The 12919-nt window shown below is 38.2% G+C and overlaps 1 protein-coding gene across 3 annotated transcripts in view; it reads right to left on the reverse strand.

The window, feature by feature from the left end:
• SPIC (Spi-C transcription factor) overlaps positions 1–12919 on the reverse strand; it is a 30504-nt gene that overhangs the window by 14872 nt on the left and 2713 nt on the right. Inside the window, exons 2-3 of one of the 3 annotated variants that reach the window (XM_054838851.1) lie at positions 11582–11749; positions 4734–4780 (exon numbers count right to left, since the gene is read on the reverse strand). The gene's annotated coding sequence lies outside the window, so the exon portion shown is untranslated. Of the gene's footprint in view, positions 1–454; positions 792–4733; positions 4781–11581; positions 11750–12919 lie in introns of those variants that run through there. The other 2 variants (XM_054838765.1, XM_054838684.1) reach the window with 2 other exon arrangements.

Genomic DNA, 12919 nt, shown 5'->3' on the forward strand with positions numbered 1-12919 from the left:
GAATGTAAAACTTGAAATGCCAAGTTTTCTCACCAGGCATCTGTAGCTTTCTCATATGTTTGGGGTTTTTTTTGAATGTCAGACAATTTATAACTGCCCAAATAACACAGATAGACCACTCACAATAGAAGGCACTTAATAGAAAATAAAACCAACTGGTTGTAGAAATGATTCTGTTCCAGGGAGTCATTTGCCCATACAGAAAAGACTGCCTACCAACTCAACAATCTCCAGAAATCAGAAATTGGTGAATGTGACAGCCACAAAGAGCTTCTGTGCTTACATACTTGTTCTAGCCCTTAGCAGACCCCTTTGCCACCCCTCTACTGGCCATGCAGCTCTGTAATAATCTTTGTCGTGAATCCTTATGGGTGTAGGTTCACAATAATTACACAACTACAGATGCTGTCTCCCTGAAAGTGGAAGGGTTGAGAGATTACGTGCCTATGCTCACCTCCTGAGTCTAACCATGGTGGCCAGCGAACTTTCAAATCTCTGCCATTATACTGCTTCTGGTCCACTCCATTCAAGTTTCAAAACAAACGGGAAGTTTCTTGCAGGAAGGATGCAGCCTTTTCTCTACACAGCAAGAACAGGGATCATCGCATGGAGAGCTCTCTTCTTTTACCCTTAGAGTGCAGTGATAATCCAGGCGTGAGTGTTTTGCTGTGAATCAGTCTGCAATCTGAACTTCAAATTAGTAGGCTCAGAAAATGCCTGAACTCACATTCCCAGCCTCAGAATACAGTGAAAACTCCCTTTAAAAAAACCCAAAACACCAAACAAAAAGGAAATAAATGCTGCTTAGTACCAGCCTAAGTACTATTGCTTACCATGATTTTGGTCAGGTAATTTAGGGTGGAATCCATAGAGAAAAAAACTGAAATGGAACACAAAACCCAAAAACACAATTATGGCAAATCAGTTGCTGAAACTGGGTCCAATGATTCCATTTGTGTTGGGAGACTATGCATTTCAACAAACATGATCGTTTATTCAAATACCAGAAGATGAGGATATATCATAAGTTCAAACTCTTCACTTGCCTTACAAATCGTTCTACAAATAGAAAACTCTCTGCAATGCAAAATACAGACTTTTGTTGTAATTAGTGGAGTTATAGTATCGGTTCCTTAGCTGGTGGAAATTGGTATAGAGCCACCAAAGCCAAAGGATCACTGATGATTTGTACAAACAGAGGTTGTGGCTCACAGTTGACACTAGTATTATTTGCAGTACTGGAAGGGGAAACTTGCTGTGCCAGCACTATTGTTGCACATTCTTCCCTGACTTCCTGATTTGTTTTAATTCTTTGGCTACCTTATAAAGCAATGCAGTTGGTTAAACAGAAAGAGTGGCATTTTTGCATTTTAATCCTTGTAAGAGCTCTTTATAGCTACTTACAGGGCAACGTTTTCTAAAAGGGCTTTGTCCAACCATTATCTCCAAGTACACCTTATGTATGATGCTTTTTCTCTTCTTAAGGAAGAAAAAAATACTGAAAATGTTTTACAAATTGAATTTGAAGCCTAAAATGAGAGATTATCTCAATCAGACTCATTTTCTTACCTTTGAATATGATACCTTTGCATATCACATTGGGATTCCCACCTCAGAATCATGTTTTTAATTTTAATATTGCTTTGAAATATTTTGCTTTTAAAATGCTTTAATCCTGTTAGAGTTAATAATTTTCTGGACCTCAACGTCCAAAGAAAAAAATGTCTTGCTATTTCTTAAGAAGATACTCTCTATGTTTAGACTATTTCAGAATTACATATTATTATCTAAATGTAAAGGATATAAATGGAACCACTGATATGTTTGAATCTTAATGTTTTTCTGCTTTAAGAACTTATGATCCAACCTTAAAAGATATATTTACTTGGCTAATTCTACATCTGTAACATATTCCACTTAGAACCATCAAATAATTACAGTCATAAGTTTAGGTATTTGGACAAATCATTGCAGAGATTAGGTCTAAACACGGAATTACCTCTTCTGTGGCCTAAAAAGAGAAGTGCAGATGAAGGCTGAAGTTTCATGAGTGGACAGATCAGCTCTTCAATGGAAAACCCATATCTAAAGCCCCCACTTTACAACTAGACCCAATATATTGGTCCAGTTTTACGTGTCAGCAGGGCTTCTCAGGAAGCTTCTTCTTTGGCTCCATATAACCAAAGGAAGTGACTTTCTGCTGGGAAGCCCCGTGAAGATAGAAAACCAGAAACCACAACAGAAGCACAAGGAACTAATAACCAAAAAGTGCATTGGGAAAAAAGAAAAAAAAAAAAAAAAGCACAACCCTGACTAAAAGAAGATTTTAAAGTGAAATATGAAATAATTACTTTGATTAATGTACCGGTATAATGAGTACTCTCTTAAATATTAGGATAGCTAAACACCCACAAGTCAATAATACTTCAGTGGAAAACTGAAGCAAGACAGGAATAACATGAGAGGACTTCATAAACGTAACAATGGATAAAGGAAAAACTGTAATTAGGAGGTGAGCCTGATAAGGGGTAAAAATGGAAGTTTTTTACTTAAAAAGATAGCATATTGAAAGAAGAACACAGTATTTTAATAATCCTTAATGGTGAAACAGGGGAAGCCAAATAAGAACTAATCATTTTCCAAGTAACCGAGCTATTTGTGGAAGAAACACACCTTCAGATTCAAGGGGCATTTAGATCATTCAAGATTAATTCAATACCCTATTTCAATCCCATTCCCCCTAAATCATAAAGCTGAGACTTGACAAATGTTCAGACTAGGTGACAGAGCCTTTTGAACTGCAAAGAACGGAAGGAAGCAATTGTGTCTACTTTGGAAAAAGCTGAAAAGACAGGCATAAAATAACTGCTGTAGTGACTGCAACCATATTATAGCTTAGAAACCCTGCCTTTCCACTGCATAGACTTATGGCCAGGTCAATAAAAAACAGACTTTACAGTGTAGGCACTTAAATACATATGCCTTAGCCGTCTCCAGAATGCAATACATTACTCTCCTCTGAAGATCTTGGAAGTAGTTTAGTATCTCAAAATCAAATCAGCAGCCGCAGCACCACGCAGAAAGTAAAAGCACTTTATCTAGCTAGGAAGAAACAAGGTGTCTAAAATCCCAGCCCCTTCTTTTCTTTGAAAGCCCCACTGGGGAACAGGGCAGTGGTGTGCATGCCAGCTGAATGATCGCAGCGCTGCCCTGGACAGTGGTGATGTGCGTTGAGTTGCATCCTCGGTTTCAGGAGTTTGACCTCAGTTCCCCACCGTTCAGGAGAAGGCCCTGAACAGTAGATCTGTTTGTTAAATCCCGGCTATGGCACTTCTTCACCTCGAAGCTGTGCCTCAGTGGGACATCTAAATTTGAATCTCATTAACCATCGAAAAGGCTGTTTCCAAATCTCTTATTTCCATAGCAAGCATTCACGCCACTGAACCTCAACACTAAAAAGAGGCAGCTCTCACCCACATTTTAAAACAAAGTGTCTGAAATAACATTAGATAAAAGCCCTGCTCATTAGCATTAGGAATGATCTAGAAACAGCTGAGAAGTATTAGAAGTATTAGAAGGGACGCTAAAGGACACCACAGAGGAAAGTACGCAACCAGCAAAGGATACTGTACTTCACACAACAAACTGTTAATTTACAGAAGATACCAGTTATCTACAGAATGTTGCAGAAAATAAGAAATAATACCTTTTCAAAAATAAATTGGAGGAAAATCTACTCAGGGCTATTAAATATGGAGATTTAATCAAATTCCTTAAGCTACAAATCTTTGGGGAATGCCAGGGTGGCTGCACATGGTGACCATTAAGATGTTTTTGTGTTACATTCAGATCTCTAATCATCTAGAAAACTTGAAAGGCAACTGGAGAGGTGTTGGTGAAATTAAATGTTTACAGACTCAGGCAACTGCAGAACAGTGCTTTCTAGCTCAGTTTGTGCGAGAGTGCAAAACCATTTCCTGATGACAAAACATCCAGGTAGAGTCTAGAAATAAATCTGAGGGGGTGAGTATTTGAGAAAAGGGAATATTCTCAGAATATATACATGCCTTCTAAGAAAAAAAGATAAAAGCATGTAATAGTATGGTTGCTGGCTACAGTGCAAGAATTTTGGAATTGTTGGTGGGACTCATTTTGTAGTTCAAAAAGCAGAGTATGTAGGGAATGAAAAAAATGTGTTCTGCTTTAGCTGTGTTATGGGGGAGGCAGCATTTAAGAACAAGGCTTAAGAAGACAAGAATGGCTGAAATGACTCTGACCAAAAGTCCATCCAGCTCAGTATCTTGTCTCTGACTCACCCTGGATGTCTGAGGAAGCACCTAAGAACAGGATAAGCATGGAGACCTAGTTTCCAGTGATCAATTGCACACAGACCTCCCTGTGGCTAACATATTTGCTTCCATGAATTTCTTATTCTAACTTTTGTATGAAAAAAAGCAGAATAATCACTGATAACTATTATCAACTCTCAGAATAGGTCAACTTTAAAGGACCTGCACCAAGGGTTTGGATACAATGATGATAGTTATCACAAAACATTCATAATTGGGAAAAAAAAAGAAGGACAGAGATTTGAAGAAAAAGGAAAAGAAGGTCTTAGAAATTCTGTAGCAGATAAAAAACCCCCAACAATTAAAAGATCTGTAGCAGACTTATATAGAAGCAAACAATATAAATGTAATGTAATCCTAACATTTTTAAGACAAGATACATACCAGGTTCAGGCAGACAGACCACGTAAGCATCTCTTGAAGGACCACATCTGTAGTTGTTGAACAAGAAGAAAAATCAACATCTTCTATTAAGCAGACCCTAAATCATCTTTAACTCCTCTGTAAATTACCAGCAATGGAAAAATATGCCTATAACGAAAAGGCAGCAGAAGAAAATCATGGGGCCAGCCTGGGATTCCTAAGTCTGTTGAGCTAGAGAATAGAAATAATGAGTGCACTATTAATGAAAATACCCATATTATACATTATAAGAATACAAGGTGCTTTTTTCATTATAAGAATACAAGCTGACCTTTACCTTAAATCAAATTCAACACTCCACAGGATACTAGTATAAGGCTTATGAAGAGTATGTATTTCATTTAGAACTTAAAAATAGGCAGTAATAGTATGAAACACTATAAAAGAAATAAATTACCACTTAAAATGGGAGGAAAATGTTTGTAACACAAATATGACTTTTCTGCAACACCTTTCATGGAAAATGTGCAATTTTATCAGAAGACCAAGAACTGAAAAAGCAAACTGTACGTAGGCATTAACCTCCTGAAAACTGAAAAGATAAATCAGTTTGGGCTTTCAACCAAAAGATGAAATGTGCCATAGGAATTTTCCTGCAGCTATTTCTGCTGCAGGTAATTTTGTCTTGAATAATTATAAATAGGGTACCCTGACAGGCTGGCCCAAATTCCACAATATACAACAGGAAGGCCAACTGCCCTTCCCAGGCAGATGCATTGCAAAGTGAATATGCTCCTATTTTTTCTATTAAGACAAACTATGGGATCACATTTTTACATCATTCCCATGCAAGTTATTACTATACTACATGACTGGTACCACAAAGTTAAGAAAATGTTTAAGCGTGCAACGACCAAAAGCATAGCAGTTTGAGCCTCTGACAAAATGTCCATTTTCAGGGACAGACATCTACATTAAGTCCCACCAGGGAGTTGGACAGATACTGCCTACACAGTACGCAGTAGGCTGAGATGGAAAAAGTAGAGTAATGAAGACTTGAAAACAGGTCATCTGAAAGGAAGGAAGCTGTATGATTGGGAGGAAGACAGTAATAAATAGTTCTGAGAGGTAACCAGTTGATCTAGTTCAGTTGGAGACACGAAAACATGTCTGCCCTTACAGTCAAATGCTCTGAATAAAAGTAGTTAAAATACAGAAACTATTTAAAGCCATTCTTGGTGTTATAATTGTCATATTACAAAAACAAACAAACAAACAAACAAACAAACAAACCCCCAGCATATTCTGTCTTTATTGAAAGTAGAATGAGGTCAGGTTTCTGCCAGAATTCTAGATAAAAGAAATACATTTTAAGGAACTGCAGAGCAGTAAAGGAAATTCTTCAAAAATAGAATTCCTCTCACTACTATATTCTGAAGGTGACTAAAAAACAGCTGTCTCAAATAATGGGGGTTTATGCTTTCATGAGGCAAACAGTTATGTGGGCATAAAGTGCTACGACTAGCAAATAAATGCTTCCTATATTATCAGGGAAGTGCTGAAGAAGCACTTAGGCTTTGGGGATTTTTACAAACTGGTGTTAAAGAAATCCTGTATCTTGATGGTAGGGTAGGAGGTATGTCAGTAAAATTGTTTCCTGGCTTGGAATCTTTTTTGAAAGAGAATTTTCTAAAGCTGAGTGGGTTTTAGTTTTAAATTTCAAATGAAACTGTCTTTTTGCAATGGCTTCTATTTGGCCACACTTTTTCAGTTTCTTTTTGAGGTAAAAGAAATGGTAAAATCTATCAATTATCTTGTCTATGAGGGTTTTTTTCTAAATTCCATTGGGTAAATGGGTAGAAAAGTAAAATCTATGGGGAAATGTTATCAGTTAAGATAAAAAAACTGGGAATGTTTTTTTGGCCACATTGCTGTTCCCACTTCCACTCATCAGCCACAGAAGCCCACAGAATCAAATAAACACTTTAAAATCTAATTCCTTTAAGAAAGACCTACGACAGAAGAAGGCTGGATGCCTGCATTTTGAATTACCATTGGATTCAACAAAGAAGCAAGAGACCTGACAGTTATGCCACACCTTAGACTTACGTATGTCCTGTAAATGTCTTCCATGGAATTCCCCCAACCCACACCTACAACATGATCTCAGTGACTCTAGCTCACTCAAGCTTTCTAGCATGTATCTCATAAAGACAGGTACAAAAAACCCGCGAAAAAACATGAAGTTAATTGAGAAGTGGAATCATGGGTATATAAGCTAAGGCTTCTGGTTGCCTGTTTCATGAAATTGTTATTAAGCTGTTGGCCAGCTAATTGCTTAATACAGTTCTATACAAGAATCTAGAATAAAGATATGAGAGGTTTAATTTAAAATTACTTCTTTAGAGATCACTTCAAAGATGTTCAGAGCTAGGGACCCAGTTCTAGAAAACATTCAGGTGTCATCTTAAACTCATGCCTAATTAGAAGCACATTTTAGCTTTATGCCCTTAACATGTCCAGACAAGTTGAGCTCCTGATTACTGCATGGTAAGAGGTAATGATGTGTTGCATTATAGCTCCCCCAAAAGATGTCAAACACCTTACAGAAAGAAATATAAATATAATTCCAGAGAAGGCAGCTTGCAAGTCGAATCATTAGCATGATGCCTCAAGGGAAATTGAGAAACATTCCACATCAGCCTTCAAACCAAATAGTATTTTTGACCTGTCTTCCATACTTTTTTCATTTTAAGCCAAGCTCTTAACATTACCAGTGCAAAATATACGTTGGAGGCTTGAACAACTTTTAGATTCAGGGAATACAGAGCTTACTCAGTTAAAATAAGCACAATAGAAACATTACATATTTCATATGCACAGCCTAAGAGGTCAAACTTTACTCCATCCCATGTCAGGGAGTTATAACAATGTGGCGGATGACTTGTAATTCTTGCCTGCTTTCAAGGTTGTTTCTAAATACATATTGAGAAAGGTCTGTAAATGCAAATCATGACAGAAATAACTGGGTAGATTTTATGTTTTGATGCCACTGTGTGCTTCATGTTGAATATTTGTTCAAAAGTGTTAGCTGAAATGCACAGCAAGTAGAAACGCTTTGTCATTAAAAAACCATCTTCTTTAGGACTGTTTAATTATGCTATTGATCAGACACAGAAAATCTCACAGGTGCTGTATGGTTTGTGTTGGGGACGTGCTTTTTTTCTGTTCCATAAAAAACTCGTCTGAATTTAGATGACATCATTGCAAGACACTGCAACTCTTCATCCATGCTCAATGAATTGTTATACTTCAGCATCTGGAGCTGGAGGACCCTGGGCAAGGGGATGTGCTGTGTTTCTTCCCATCTTCTTCCTAGGCACGGGACTGTGCATGTACTCTTCCACCAGCACATGCTGCGAACAAGTACTGCAAGGGCAAATCAGGACTTGCCCTGTAACTGAAGCATTGTACCAGGATACGGTTGAGCACTAGCAGTGTGAAAAATGTCTTTTCCCTGCTCTTTCAGATTAACATTTTCTTCTACCGCCACCCGGACAGCACTGAAGCTTCATGGGACAAGAAGATGCTTGACTGGAATACCGGCACAAGAAGGGCTGAATTCGGGAGGAAGCAGTACCAGAGACTGCTATGCAGAACTCCAGGTGAGGTGTAAGAAGGAAACTGCGATTGGTAATTAGAAGAGCAGAAGGTGCTGAGAACACTGGGAGCTGGAGGTCATCGGAGATGGAAGGTGGTTGCACAGACACTGGCTCTGAACTCCAGTGCGCTCAGTGGAGTGGTGGGCAGAGGTGTCAGAAAGAGATTTGACCAGGATTTGAGAAGAGAGGATGGGAACCTATTTGGCAAGAAGATAAAAGGAAAGCTAAGATTCATAAGAGAATCTGGACTAATTTTGTGTGACCTGGATGAAGAGAATAGGATTGGGGATGAAAAGCCTGGGCTAACATGTCTAGGATTGAGGGGGGCAAGAAGACTCAAAGCCAAAGATAGTGGAGAAGGAAGACAAGATTTTGAAAGATAAGGGAAGGAGAGGGCAAGCTTGAGGAATGGAGGGGGAAGGACCCATGCCGTCTTCCCACTCCCAAATTCCCAAGACTACAGTGGAGCCCTAGATTTCACCTGGACTCTTAATGCTTCCCTGCTGCAACAAATATCCGTGAAATTCTCTGGTGAAGTAGGAAGAGAGCAACCTGTGATTGCCATCGGCTGAGCAGTTAACTCAAATGGTGGAGATGCAGGTGGCAGGCTGAATGGATTTTTTACGCCAAGGTTTTTCCAAATGTTATTGTTGTTAACTGAGGAATCTGAAAGCGGAGTATGGGGGAGCCTCTTCCAGGAGAATGCAGAAGCGCTCCAAAGACACAAAATACCAAATCAAAACATAATCATCACCCTTCCCTCCTCCTGAAGAACACTACTTTTTTTCTGTGCATGGGATAAATCTTGCTCTAACGGGACTGTGACTGTTCTGTAAATGAGACTCATTTGCAGAAACCCTGCTGCATCTGTTGCAGAAGTTATAAATTGTCTAGTGAATAAGGAAGAGAGAGGATGCTCTCAAAATTAAAGCAGCTGAATGTTACCCTGGAGAAGTGGGTTCTGACCCTGTCTCTACCACAGAGTTCCCAAATGATGCTAGGCAAGTCCCTTTGAACAAATTTTCACAGGTGGTCACTTACTGTATGTTCCTCATTTTTGGGATTTCTGACTTGAGACCCTGGTATCAGATTTGCAGAAATGCTGAGCAGTACCATCTGCAACTGCAGTCCCTGAGCACTGGTCTGAGCCCACAAACTGCCGACAAATGCTGAACTCTCTAAAACATGAGTTCTTAGGTATCTTATATCGAATACACAAAACCAGCGGGTATTCTGTAATTTAACCTCTTTGTGCCTTCATCTGTAAAACAGGGATAATAAGGTTATCTTCACATCGCAATGCTCTTATGAATATAAATGTCTTAATGCTGATATAGCATTCATATGCTGTAATGGGGGAAGCATAAAAAAAGTCTATAAAGAGGTTGGCAATTCTCTCTTGAAAGCAACATCTGACTTTGTGGTAAATAAGGCTTGGGGATGCAATCAGTAATGAAATCGCACTGACTAATTAGTCACTAAAAGAGTACTATCCCACACATGCACCAAATGAAGGAAAGATCTTGTAGCAGAAACGCCTGGTGATCATGTCAAAATAGTACCATAATGCACTGACCCAGGGAGGGCAAATTAAAGTTGTACTTCTCAACTTAATTTTGCCATGATGTAACTAACATTTGATTACTTTATTTGTAATCATAATATCCTGTTAAAGGAGTTTTGACTGTGTCCACAGACAGGAGGGCTGTGTTTTTACTAGTTTCTTTAGAATAAAGTCTCATCTTCCTTTTTTTTTTTTTTTTTTAAAAAAAGGACTTCTAAAGGAACTTCTTGATCCTTGCCAGAAGGTGCTTTAACAGCAATAACAACTTTTTTCCAAAATGTTTTGAAGACTTTTGACTCAGGTAGAGGTATTTCTATAAAACAACATTAACAAAAAACTAACTAGCTAAAAATTCCTTCCCCTCAATTCTCAGCTTCTCAGTGTTCATCTCTATTTTAAAAATTACCAAAATGACAAAATCTCAGATTGATTACAGGCACAAAGCACATACAACATACTTCAGAAAGTTGTGGGAAGGGGAATCTCGGGGAGTGTTTACAGGTCAGAGATGACAAAGATATTGCTAGTGTTGCGTTTGGGAAAGTATCTGGGCTGAGCTTGCAAATAAATTTCCAAGCAACGTCAGCCTCAGCAGCACCACGTGAGGAATTACGATTGCTAAACAGCCTCTGTCTTCATACAGACTCCAACTAGTTATGAGATGCAGTTAGAGCTTGAGATGTGTCTGTGGCCAAGAAGCTGAAGCTTTGGCACATCCGCTCTCCTCATTTCATGGTTTCATTCATTTACTAGCTGTCCCTGGTCTTCTAACACAAACATGACATGAAGATCTTGATATGTGTAGTGCAGAAATAATCCATTTATATAACAACGAGGAAAGAGAGATGTCAGGTCTTTTTTTATAAGCAAAATTAAAAGCAGAAAAAGAACATGGCTGTATTTTCCTCTATGCATCATTTCCAAGTAATCAGATTGTCTCTTATTCGGTACTATTTGCCTACAGTTAAATATTAAGCATCAGTGATAATAAATCCCACAGGTCATCTTTTAGAGTTCTTTGTTATTTCAGAGTACAAAGACTGATGAAAAATCATCTGCTTGTGAAAATGACATGGACCAGTAATAACTTGGGAACTGAAAAGTACCAAATGAAAGGAAAATGAGCCAAAAAGAATGTCATCAGCTTTGATTAAAATCATCTCTGTTGCAAGTATGGAATTCCCATGAGAATGCTAGGAAACAATTGTAAATCTACTTTTAGAAGACTTATATGACTCAGCATAATGTTTATTACAAATAAGTTCCTCTTTTTTTAATAGAACTTGAAACTTGCTAACGTATAGTAGCACCATTCTAGCAGAACAAAAGCAATATTTCCCCATCCTACATTTCAGCAGACATACTAGCTTTATTTTGAGACTCTTTTGAAGAAGTAAATGCAATCATTACACAAAAAATACACGCAATGTATTTTCATACAGAAATTATAAAGTACTACATAGATAGATAGCCCTTGTACTACATAGGTAGATAGCCCTTGTGTGGCAAGAGGGAGTACAAGGCTAACAGCAGTTCAGCTGATAAACGTCCTTATTCTATGTCAACGTAGAACATTTGCCTTGCACAGATCAACCACAGATAATCCAGATTAGCTAGCCTATCTTGCTAGTTGGAATGGGTACCTGGGCAAAAAACCTTTCTCGTGGGTCATCTGACAAAAGAACAGAAGGTGCAGCAGACTTCTCTGAAATGATGCTTTTTTCTGCACCAGCAGTAAACTGTGTTATAGGGCATATTGTCTTCGGTCCTGCTGGAAGTACTTTTCAGAATGTCCTTTGTCTGATGAAGATCTGTGAATACATTCCAATTTCACTGCTTTTTTCTGGTTAAACTATACATGCTTAAGAATTATGTGTAATTTAGGTCTCCCTTTACCAAGCATCTAATTTAGTTGGGATTCTAGACAGCTGTTTAAGATAGTATATGTTAGTTATACACGTTAGTATACTATTGCAAGAAGCTTTTGAAAGCACAGATTGTTGCTTGCTTTTGATGAGATCCTTTGCTCCTTCTGTTTATCCCGTCACCATAAGTAGCTGCTACTGATTTCTGAATCATTTCCCCGTGACATTCCAGGTGATGTGTGACACACCGCATGAACAACTGTGAACTTAGCTGATGAACACACAGAGTAGTAAATGAACTCACAGAAGAAAAAGTCACAAGAAAATTTCTGAAAGTTTTCACTGCAACTAGGAAGCTTCAATGGAAACTAGGGTCTAGCAGCTGGAAAATAAAGTTAGAAGTTTCTGATTTCTTGCAAAGGTAGTTTTAAGTGTTTTTATATTTGTTTAGGATGTTTCCCATATGCAGTTGGCTGCCGTCTTCAAAGGCTTTGGGCAGAATGCCTGAGAAACATACCAACTCCTTTTGAAATCTGTTGCCATCTCCTCCAGTATTGATGATCCTGCTTTTTCTGTGGTGTGTTCAGAGGCTACAGGTCTTACATTTGTTGCAAAGCGCTGAAGAGCTTTCGGGGCCTCAAGGTGTCTGTTGGTTATGCTGTGGACTTTTCTGAATTGGATATATAAAGAATCAGTTGCTCGTGATTGTGACTGACTAGAGTTGATGATCTGTTTGATCCCTTCTCTCCTGTGTTCCAAACTGGTTTGATGTTATAAAAATACCAGTGATCTAGCCATAAAATAGCAAGGGTTTTTTGAACTACTATGTGCAGCATAGAATTGTCATTCATAAATATTGCATATTGCCATAAACATATCTCTTCATACAGCTGGTGGAGACTGAGCGGAGGTTAAGTCCTTATCAATGGAATTTCACATTTTGTCTAACACAAGATGAAACACCATATGATGAGGCCAACTTCTGTATTATTGCTGATTGCAGCGCGAAACGAAATGTAATACAGGGTTCAATAACTGTTCTGGTTCCTGACAAATTACATTTTTTTAATCATAAGAAACTGAAAAAGTACTGAGCTTTTAAAAGAACTTTTTTAA

Source organism: Grus americana, chromosome 1 (genome assembly GCF_028858705.1).
Source record: "Grus americana isolate bGruAme1 chromosome 1, bGruAme1.mat, whole genome shotgun sequence".
In the NCBI taxonomy this organism is placed as follows: domain Eukaryota; kingdom Metazoa; phylum Chordata; class Aves; order Gruiformes; family Gruidae; genus Grus; species Grus americana.